This window comes from Pseudophryne corroboree, chromosome 6 (assembly GCF_028390025.1).
Source record: "Pseudophryne corroboree isolate aPseCor3 chromosome 6, aPseCor3.hap2, whole genome shotgun sequence".
NCBI classification, from domain to species: domain Eukaryota; kingdom Metazoa; phylum Chordata; class Amphibia; order Anura; family Myobatrachidae; genus Pseudophryne; species Pseudophryne corroboree.
Genome location: NC_086449.1, coordinates 64,929,196 through 64,941,084, shown reverse-complemented (window position 1 = coordinate 64,941,084; position 11,889 = coordinate 64,929,196). Strand labels below are relative to the sequence as shown.

At 41.7% G+C, this 11,889-nt stretch overlaps 1 pseudogene; it reads right to left on the bottom strand.

Annotated features, from left to right (window-relative positions):
* Nucleotides 1-3,074: 3,074 nt before the first annotated feature.
* Nucleotides 3,075-3,193, bottom strand: LOC134939049 (5S ribosomal RNA; annotated as a pseudogene).
* Between the last annotated feature and the right edge of the window lie 8,696 nt (nt 3,194-11,889).

The window sequence follows — 11,889 nt, the reverse complement described above, 5'->3', positions numbered from 1 at the left end:
GGATCGATTCCCACCATGGCCCTAACTGTGCTGAGTTTGTATATTGTCCCCGTACTTGCGTGGGTTTACTCTGGGCACTCCGGTTTCCTCCCACAATCCAAAAATATACTGATAGGTTAATTGGCTCCAAACAAAATTAACCCTAGCCTGAATATGTGTGTGCATGTACATTGATAGGGAATATAGATTGTAAGCTCCACTGGGGCTGTGAATGAGCAAAATATTCTCTGGAAAGCGCTGCGGAATATGTGTGCACTATATAAATAACTGGTAATAAATAATAAATAAATAAATACCATGTATTGCCCCCTTTAACATCAATGACAGCTTGAAGTCTTTTGTGGTAGTTGTGGATGATGCTCTTTATTTTCTCAGATGGTAAAGCTGCCCATTCTTCTTGGCAAAAAGCCTCCAGTTCCTGTAAATTCTTTGGCTGTCTTGCATGAACTGCACATTTGAGATCTCCCCAGAGTGGCTCAATGATATTGAGGTCAGGAGACTGAGATGGCCACTCCAGAACCTTCAGTTTATTCTGCTGTAGCCAATGACAGGTCGACTTGGCCTTGTGGTTTGGATCATTGTCATGTTGGAACGTCCAAGTACGTCCCATGTGCAGCTTCCAGGCTGATAAGTGCAAATTTTCCTCGAGTATTTTCTGATAACATGCTGCATTCATCTTGCCATCAATTTTGACCAAGTTTCCAGTGCCTTTGTAGCTCACACATCCCCAAAACATCAGCGATCCACCTCCGTGTTTCACAGTAGGAATAGTGTACCTTTCATCATAGGCCTTGTTGAGTCCTCTCCAAATGTAACATTTATGGTTGTGGCCAAAAAGTTAAATTTTGGTCTCATCACTCCAAATGACTTAGTTCCAGAAGTTTTGAGGCTTGTCTCTGTGCTGTTTGGAGTATTATAGAGAGAAAAGGGTGATCTGGCACAGGATTTATCAAATTGTGATAGTTGGTGAATTAAAGAAAGAGAGACCAAAGTTGGACAGTACGTTACCCTTGTTAATAAGGGGAAAAAAATGCAAAATTAGCCGTTTTAGATATATATATATATATATATATATATATATGTGCCAATAGAGGAATGGGCGCACTTGGGTTGTTTTTCCACCCAATATTCAACGGGGAAAAACAGCAGTCTCCCTAAGATATTTACTCCTAATTTGTGAGCATAAAACCACATTTAACATGTTCCATGTAAAATTTATTACAACATAAAAGCAATGATACAAAACGGTATAGTATCTCTTCTTGCAGATAACACCATATAGTACAGAGGACCAGTTGAAATAACTTTGATAGATTCCTCCTTCTCCTTTGACAATTCGGAGATTTGATGTTTATGAACAAATAACCCGACGCGTTTCGTCTTACTCTAAGACTTCATCAGGGGTATGTCTCTAGTGCTTGATAAATACTGTTAGTGCATCAATAAAATGGCAATTACGTATTCTGGATACTTGAAAAAACCACACACCGGTGGGGTACACAGGTGAAAGTTAGATTAAGCCTTATGGTTAAGTGCTTGAATAACAAGTTCAAACGCATAGGCCTGAACGCAAGTTCAAATAGGTATGTGACCTTATGATTCAGGGATTTGGATAACAAGTTCAAATACACAGGTCTACCACAATTTCATATGCGTGTGTAACCTTGCCAGCAGCTACAATAGCTTCAAGTCACAACCAGTTGTGACTTGAAGCTATTGTAGCTGCTGGCAAGGTTACACACGCATATGAAATTGTGGTAGACCTGTGTATTTGAACTTGTTATCCAAATCCCTGAATCATAAGGTCACATACCTATTTGAACTTGCGTTCAGGCCTATGCGTTTGAACTTGTTATTCAAGCACTTAACCATAAGGCTTAATCTAACTTTCACCTGTGTACCCCACCGGTGTGTGGTTTTTTCAAGTATCCAGAATACGTAATTGCCATTTTATTGATGCACTAACAGTATTTATCAAGCACTAGAGACATACCCCTGATGAAGTCTTAGAGTAAGACGAAACGCGTCGGGTTATTTGTTCATAAACATCAAATCTCCGAATTGTCAAAGGAGAAGGAGGAATCTATCAAAGTTATTTCAACTGGTCCTCTGTACTATATGGTGTTATCTGCAAGAAGAGATACTATACCGTTTTGTATCATTGCTTTTATGTTGTAATAAATTTTACATGGAACATGTTAAATGTGGTTTTATGCTCACAAATTAGGAGTAAATATCTTAGGGAGACTGCTGTTTTTCCCCGTTGAATATTGGGTGGAAAAACAACCCAAGTGCGCCCATTCCTCTATTGGCACATATTTGTATCTTTTTAGTCCCTCCTAACAAGGGACTTAGTGGAATTTGGCAGCCTTAACCCAATCCTTTCTCACTTTCTGTTTAATAGCGCAAAAGGGAGAGTATCTGTTTTATATATATATATATATAAATATATATGTATAAATATTATGCCGTCCTGGTTGGTGGTGCACCCAGAGCCAGAAAGTACATAGACTTGCAAATGGGAGAAAACAGAAGGCTCTTGTGTGGGCGCACTCTTAGAAAGAAAGTAAGTAATATATAACAATTTTATAGAATGCTTAAAACATAACTTTTATTAACATTATTACAACGCAAATACCTTTCCCAAAGATCTATCACTGAAGATACAGATTTGAATATATAATAAAATTAAAATTGTTCTGGTCTCTTTGTTGTAAAGAGTATTTGAAAGGTTGTAGACATAGATTAGTCATACCCCCATTTCCCCTGACCAGTACAGGATTTCTGTATTGATGGAACCAAAGGATGGTCAAGACACAGTTATATATAAGAAAAAGCTCATGGGCTGTAGATAACTAGAGTGGTGATCAGCAGTCACACCTCTAGGGATAATACACCTGAATTACATACAAATATCATAATTTGAGAAAAAATTCATAAAAGATTTATGGGCATCATGAAGTCAGTAAGAGAAACTACTGATATTGTAAACACTGTGATAAAAGAATTGCAGGATAGAATTAGTGGTGATACTGCTGTTGGTGTGTTTTTATCACATAAGTGAGGAAAATCCTGCTCTACAACACCAGGTATTCGCAGGCAGTCTCCTTTCCTGATACTGACCTGGCCCAATGCTGTTTAGCTTCCAAGATCAGACGAGATCGGGCGCTGACAGTGTGGTATGGTAGTAGAGAATTATATGTACACCAATGAGAGTGCACCTATGTAAGAAATATGAAATTTCAAGAAAACAGAGAAGAAAATAATAAGAAAAAGAATAGTGAAAATATGTGGATCTGCTTTTCACGTTAGACCCGGTTCCAAAATTCCCACTATTGTGGTACAATGTTCCGGGAATCGTGAATGAGAGGCATCAGCAATGTGCTCCCGTTTTAGTATTCATGTTTAAAATTGTGCAAACGATATATAACATACCTATGAGACCTATAGTGTAGTAATAGAAGCCAAACCTGCTTATATTAGAGAGGAGTCTGTAAACGCATTTATATACCTGAAACTCTATCTATATGCTGTGGGATAGCTGACATTAATAACAAATAAGAGAGACCACAGGGGTTAATGCCAGATATTAGATTGTCCCTGTGTATAGCGGATATTTAGTGTCATTGTACGTATACTGCAGCCAGCTGACAAACTGGGGCATGATCCTCTGGTACCTGTACAATTTATAACGTATCTGATTGTGACTAGCAATATTTAAATGTTACTAATATGCCCCGCATGGACATCATTTAATATTGCTGAGTACCAGTAACGACTGCTGATTAAATATATACGTAATACCAACTTACATAAACGGTGTGGAACACTGTGGTATCAACATCACATGGGATATATTGTAATCCATCTATCATGTATATGTATCTGAGCATCAGTAATAACAGTAATTGGTGTCAGAGATTACTAAGACTTAAATAGATAGCTTCTAATACAGGGCAGTGGAATTACCCACCCTGGCTTATCCCCATTAGTTTCTTCTAACACAATATCATATTAGCATTTCCTGCACCATATGACATTTTAGAATTTCAGGCATAAGTTACATATTTAGCAACATTGTGTCACTCCTCAATTTATAATATTAGAATCAAGTAGCCATAATCACAGCCTTAGGGGCAGTAGTGGAGATCTTTTGTTGCACATTCTTACATAAATAAAACTTGGTTACAATTTGATGTAAAAGTTTGTAACTTTCAAGCAAGACAGCACATCTCCCTCTATCGCAGGACAGTAGGCTCAAATGAATATGAAAACTGCAGGTCTCATATAAGTATAGCACTGTCACAATGCTGCGCAAATATATGTATGTGAATGCACAATTGTAATAAACACAGGAAAATATATGAAGGGAGAAACACATTAGCTTTGTTTTTAAATCTTTATTCACATTCGTTCAATTTCTGTCACCTTCTATTTACTGTCTCTTATTCTATACATTTTTATATTTCACTCTATTTTCAATAAAGGACAATTGAGTCCCATATAAATGTATAATAAAACAAACCTCTACATTAATTAAGGTTACTGAGCATTTAAGCCCTTATTTTGATACTGCTGCTGGGGATATATATGTGTTATAACAATAACTGTATCAATGATTCAGTAGTTGGATGAGTGCACCTTAAATTTATCTGGTTTCTTTTTCTTTTCCCCCTCCTATGGGGATTTGACTCCATATCCTTGTTTAAACCAGTTGGTAGCACCTTTATGAGCCTTTGAACCTTTTTTCATGTATGTATGTATATGTGTGTATATATATATTGTAACACTGTAGGGGTGCAAGGCGCCTTTTCCTGGGGAATATGGCCGCACGCAGCAGCTGAGGAACAACACAAGTCCAGTTTCTGGTACAACTGACCCCGGCCAGTTTTATTGAAACAGAAAATAAAACAAACCCCAAAATAAAAATACCTTGCCTGTCCAGCACTAACTAAACATAAGATATTCCTAACTGTCACTAAACAAAACACAGAGTTCTCCAGTACATACTGTATAGCTTACTTGCATCAGAAAGCGTGTCTCTCACACACAGATCCTGCAGCCTTCCCAGGCAGTCTGCCCATACTAATCAGGTTAGAAGCACTATAACACTCTTACACAGCTGAAACCCTGATTAGCCCTCTGTGAGGCCAAAGACCCGAACTGGGCCCAATGTCTAGAACTCGCCTTATCTCTCTCTCAGAGCCTTTACCCAGCTTTTACAGCAAACTGAAAAGGTTCAGACAAAACAAAAAGCATTTTTCCTAGAAGTTAACATTTTCTAAAACATGTAAGACAAGAACCTGGGACAAATATACCTGCCCTCAAACACTATCCCAGTGTTCTTGTCACATATCCCCCTCCCCTGTTTCGACCTAGGGGCCGGAACACTTGTAGCCCCCAAACAGAAGATGCGAGACAATGCATCTGCGTTGGCCAATTGTGTTCCCGGTCTATGTTCAACAGTAAACTTAAAATCCTGCAACGCTAGAAACCATCTAGTTACCCGAGCATTCTTGCCTCTATTTACATACATCCATTTTAAAGGGGCATGATCCGTCACTAGTCTGAATTGTCTACCCAAGAGGTAATATCTCAAGGTATCTAGTGCCCACTTAATGGCCAAAGCCTCCTTTTCCACAATGGCATACCTTTTTTCATGCTCATTGAGTTTCCTACTCAAATAAATGATAGGGTGTTCATCCCCATCTCTGGTTTGGGACAGCACAGCACCTATCCCTACCTCTGAGGCATCTGTCTGTACCACAAATTCTTTTGAAAAATCTGGTGTTATCAACACCGGTTGTAAACACAAAGCCACTTTTAACGCTTGGAACGCCTTTTCTGCATCAGGGTTCCATTTCACCACATTTGACTGCTTCCCTTTGGTAAGGTCTGACAACGGCACCGCTGTGGTCGCAAAATTGGGAATAAACCGTCTATAGTACCCAGTAATTCCCAAAAAAGCCCTTACCTGTTTTTTATTCACTGGACGAGGCCAGTTTTGAATAGCATCAACTTTATTCAATTGGGGCCTAATCAGACCTCTGCCTATGGTGAAGCCCAAGTATTTGACCTCCTCCATTGCGAGGCAGCACTTCTTTGGGTTAGCAGTTAACCCTGCCTCTCTGATTGAGTCCAGTACTGCTTGTACTTTAACCAAATGGGACCCCCAGTCTTTACTGTGAATTACCACATCATCCAAATAGGCAGCTGCATATTTTCTATGGGGCCTCAAAATTTTATCCATCGCCCGTTGAAAGGTTGCTGGAGCCCCATGCAACCCAAAGGGTAACATCTTATACTGGTACAGCCCCTCCGGAACCGAAAAGGCTGTTTTTTCTTTGGCGCTATCAGATAAAGGTATTTGCCAGTAACCTTTGGTCAGGTCCAATGTGGTGAGAAACCTGGCTGTTCCCAGCCTTTCTACAAGCTCATCCACACGGGGCATGGGGTATGCGTCAAACTTGGACACCTCATTTAACTTACGAAAGTCATTACAGAAGCGTATGCTACCGTCGGGCTTCGGGATGAGCACTATGGGACTGGACCACTCACTGTTAGACTCCTCTATGACTCCAAGTTCTAACATGGTTTTAACTTCTTTAGAAATAGCTTCTCGCTGAGCTTCAGGAATCCTATATGGCTTTAAATGAACCCTGACCCCTGGTTCTGTGACAATGTCATGTTTTATTATGGTCGTTCGGCCAGGCAGCTCTGAAAATACCTCCCTATTTTGGATGAGAAATTCTTTAACCTGATTGTTCTGATCAGCTGATAATGTCTCTGACACCTTCACTGCGGGAAGCAACCGGGGTGAAGACACCGAAGGGCAAGGCTCCGCTGACAGAGACAACCTATCTTTCCAGGGTTTGATTAAGTTAACATGGTAGATCTGTTCGGGTTTTCTCTTTCCCGGCTGGTATACTTTGTAATTAACCTCATTCACTTTTTCCCTAATCTCAAATGGACCCTGCCATTTAGCTAGGAATTTGCTTTCCACAGTGGGTACCAAAACAAGAACTCTATCTCCAGGAGCAAATTCCCGTATCTTGGCACTCCGGTTATAGACCCTCTGTTGAGCACTTTGGGCCTGTTCCATGTGCTCTCTGACAACAGGTATCACGGCTGCAATCCTATCCTGCATTTGTGTTACATGCTCAATAACGCTTCTATAAGGAGTGGGCTGTCCTTCCCACGTCTCTTTGGCAATATCCAACAGCCCTCCGGGGTGTCTACCATACAACAAATCAAATGGAGAAAACCCCGTAGAGGACTGAGGAACTTCTCTGATGGCCATTAACAAGTAGGGCAACAAACAATCCCAGTTTTTCCCATCTCTCTCAACAACCTTTTTTAACATACTTTTTAATGTTTTATTAAACCTTTCCACCAACCCGTCAGTTTGGGGATGGTAGATGGACGTCCTGAGGTGAGTGACCTTAAATAACTTGCACAATTCTTTCATGATCCTTGACATAAATGGAGTACCTTGGTCAGTCAAAATTTCTTTTGGTATTCCCACTCTACTAAATACCTGCACCAGCTCCCTAGCTATCGCCTTGGTTGTGATAGTGCGTAAAGGGACAGCCTCAGGATATCGAGTGGCATAGTCCATAATTACCAGGATATACTGATGGCCCCGAGCAGACTTTAACAAGGGCCCCACGAGATCCATGGCTATTCTGTCAAACGGGACCTCTATAATAGGCATGGGAACTAGTGGGCTCCTGAAATGGGGTCTAGGGGCATGATACTGGCATTCAGGACAGGAAGAACAATATTCAGACACTTCTTTATAAACCCCTGGCCAAAAGAACCTTTGTAAAACTCTTTCAGTGGTTTTTTCTGCCCCTAAATGTCCTGCGGTAACGTGACTATGAGCTAAATCTAGTACCGTTCTCCGATAAGGCTGGGGAACTACCAACTGTTCCACCACATCCTCACCCCTTTTGACAATGTGGTACAAGAGCTCATTACAGATGGCCATGTGGGGATACGTAACCCTGTCACCTGGTACCACAGGTTCCCCATTAACAATCTTAACATTCTCTCTAGCCTTTATTAAGGTAGGATCCTTTAACTGTTCAGACGCAAACAGATCCTTCTTTACCTCCAGGTCAGGCACGCTTTCAGTTCTAACTACTATGTCTCTGTTCCCAGCAAGAGGGTCCTCACTGGACTCCCCATCTGTCACTTCCCCAGCCAAACTAGCAAAAGGCAAAGGGCCAGAAAGTTCCGAAGACCCACGTACATCCATAAAATCACCGGTATTATCAACTGGCTTTTTACTTCTCACATCTGTAGATAACCGTGATTCCCACAGTTTCCAAAAATGAGGAAAATCCCTCCCTATTATGGCCTCATGCACCAAGGTAGGGACCAGTCCCACTTTAACTATTGCTGACCCACAACAAGTTTCTATATTCACCTCAGCAGTGGCATAATGTTGGGTATCCCCATGTATGCAAGTTACCCCAATAGGTATTTGCTGGACCTTTAAGGGGTTCACTAACCCAGCTTTCACGAGGGTAACTAAACTTCCTGAATCTAGCAAGGCCTCTACCCGGTTACCCTCTAAGAACACATCACACATTTGTTTTTCCAGCTCAGGTGAAGGTACCACAGTACAGGCTAACCTAGCAAAGAAAGACATTCTGCGACATTCAAAGGCAGCATCACATTGCATGGGTTCTTGCGTGACTGGGCAATTGGCAATAACATGACCTGGCATACCACACCTAAAACATTTAATCACACGATTATCAACCCGTTTGGGCAGCATAGACCGTTCTAGCCCCATTGGCCTGTTTCCAGGGCCAGTGTTTACAGTCTCTCCAGCCTTGCGTTCTCTTAACCGCCCAGCAACGTTTTCCCACGGAACAGTCTTACCAGTCTTTACTGAAGGGCGCTGTCGAGGATCTATGGGTTGCTGGGTGGTCATCAGTAGTTCCTCTGCTGCCAAATACCTCTCTACCATGTCCACTAATTGGTCAGCAGTACCCGGGTTTCCATGGCTCACCCACTTGCGCAGGACCATGGGCAAAGATCTCAAGTAGCGGTCCATGACGACTCTTTCCACCATCTGGGGACCAGTTAATGTCTCTGGCTGTAGCCATTTTTTTGTTAGCTGAATAAGGTCGTGCATCTGGGAGCGCGGAGGCTTCTCCATGGCGTACAGCCAACGGTGCACCCGTTGTGCTCGTACTGACAGCGTGACTCCCAGGCGGGTCAGGATCTCAGTCTTTAGTTTATCATAGTCCCGAGCCTCAGCAGGGCTTAAATCAAAGTAAGCTTTTTGGGGCTCACCTGACAGGAAAGGTGCCAGCAGACTGGCCCACTGTGCTTTCGGCCAGTTCTCACGCTCGGCAGTCCTTTCAAACGTGGTCAGATAGGCCTCCACATCATCAGCCTCTGTCATTTTCTGCAGGAAGTGACTGGCCCGTATAGAACTAGAGCTGGTTGGAGCACTGACGGCCACATCTCCAACCCGAGCTGCAAGTCTCTGCACCACTTCTGCTAAGGCCTCTCTATCCTGACGCTGTTGCCTGTAAAGTTCATCAACAACTGCCTGCTGTTGTCTCTTATTTTCCTCCATTGCCACCTGCTGCTGTCTGTTGGCCTCCTGCTGTAGTCTCCAATTTTCCTCCATTGCCACCTGCTGTTGTCTCCTATTTTCCTCCATTGCCACCTGCTGCTGTCGGTTGGCCTCCTGCTGAGCCGCTGTAGCTTGCAGCAAGGCTTTAAGCAGATCCTCCATGTCGACAGATTTTTCAGGCGGCTTTGTAGCTGCTTTCACCCAGGACATATATCAAACCCTCAGGGGTGAGTCTCAGTAACTTCACACTGGGTTGTATCTGCATAAACCACCGTTTTCTGCAGGCCTCACAAAGCTGCTGCTTTCACTTATGCGCAGAACGGTGTGCTCGCATTCTCCACCAAGTTGTAACACTGTAGGGGTGCAAGGCGCCTTTTCCTGGGGAATATGGCCGCACGCAGCAGCTGAGGAACAACACAAGTCCAGTTTCTGGTACAACTGACCCCGGCCAGTTTTATTGAAACAGAAAATAAAACAAACCCCAAAATAAAAATACCTTGCCTGTCCAGCACTAACTAAACATAAGATATTCCTAACTGTCACTAAACAAAACACAGAGTTCTTCAGTACATACTGTATAGCTTACTTGCATCAGAAAGCGTGTCTCTCACACACAGATCCTGCAGCCTTCCCAGGCAGTCTGCCCATACTAATCAGGTTAGAAGCACTATAACACTCTTACACAGCTGAAACCCTGATTAGCCCTCTGTGAGGCCAAAGACCCGAACTGGCCCAATGTCTAGAACTCGCCTTATCTCTCTCTCAGAGCCTTTACCCAGCTTTTACAGCAAACTGAAAAGGTTCAGACAAAACAAAAAGCATTTTTCCTAGAAGTTAACATTTTCTAAAACATGTAAGACAAGAACCTGGGACAAATATACCTGCCCTCAAACACTATCCCAGTGTTCTTGTCACAATATATATATATATATATATATATGTGTGCATGTGAATCCCTATAACAGGGTTTAATTAGATATAATTATAGGCACTCCAACTTTGTCACTTACAACATAACTCATAAATCTCGGTGCGGGTTACTCTCCAGACCTGGTGAAAGGTTTTGCCTGACCAGTACTGGAACTTTTGGATTCGCTATAGAGTTGGTCATTGAACCCCTCTTTTCTTACCCAGCACAAGATCCTAACAGATTTTTGTTAATTGTATATGTACAGATACTGAATTTTGCATATATCCCTGTGAATTACTATTTAAACGACACCATGGCCGGATTTAGCTTGAGTAAAGACCTGGGCAGTAGGCGTGACAAATGGAATAATGATCAAAAAACCCTCTTTGGAGAAGAAAGTTTAGATGCAAAATCACGTGGTTGTGCAGAAGATCTGATGGATCTCAAAAATTTGATGTACAAACAGACAAAAGTTTATTGGAATAAGACCACCTTTGATAATATCTTAAATTTGAGATGACCCCTTGGGGACTCAGACCGAAGCTCTTTCCATCCTTTGATTTAGAGGATGACCTTAAAAAGGAGTGGGAAACGGAATTACTTAGATGTTCTAAAAGTCTGATTGAAATCCTTATCAAACATGATACCAGACTTCTGAGCCAATACACAACAGAAATTGACAAACTGGGTGAAAAACTGAAATCATATGAGAAAGAGGTTGATTTACAACAGACCTATGAGAAATATGTGTCTGACCTTGACCGGTTTGAGAAGGATCTGATGGAACGAAAATGAGGGAAATTCATTCGTGATAAAAATGATTATATCAATAACACAGTATATAAATGGAATACCAGACCCAAAAGGAAAGAATCTGGCAATATGGCAAATTATAGTTCCTCTGAACTTGAATCATCAGAAGGAGAAGGTGCCACTGCAGCCACTCCATCTAGATGGCAAAGAGCAATTTTTTTAGGATTTGGCCAAAGGACCAGGGAAAACGATATAGGCAATTCCGACCCAAGAAGATCAGAAGAGGAGGAAAGAAATGGAAAAAGGAAAAAGAACAAAGGGGAATGGGAGAAAAGACCCCAAAGGACCAAACGTCCATACAGGAGGATGTGAATCAGGAGAATTTCCAGATCATTAACCTTACACAGCATAACCTAAGTTCCACACATATCAAAATTCTTTCTAAAGGTCTCAGTTTTTCCCCAGAAAAGAACGTGCACAGGTTTGAAATACAGAAAGATTTACAACTGTTTGCCAGAAAAATCCTTTTAAAAAAATTTCACAGTAATAGGGAAAAGGGTCAACAATGTGAGGACCAGTTCATGACAAATCCAACGTGGAATGATGAAGAATGTGATGCCCTTAAGAT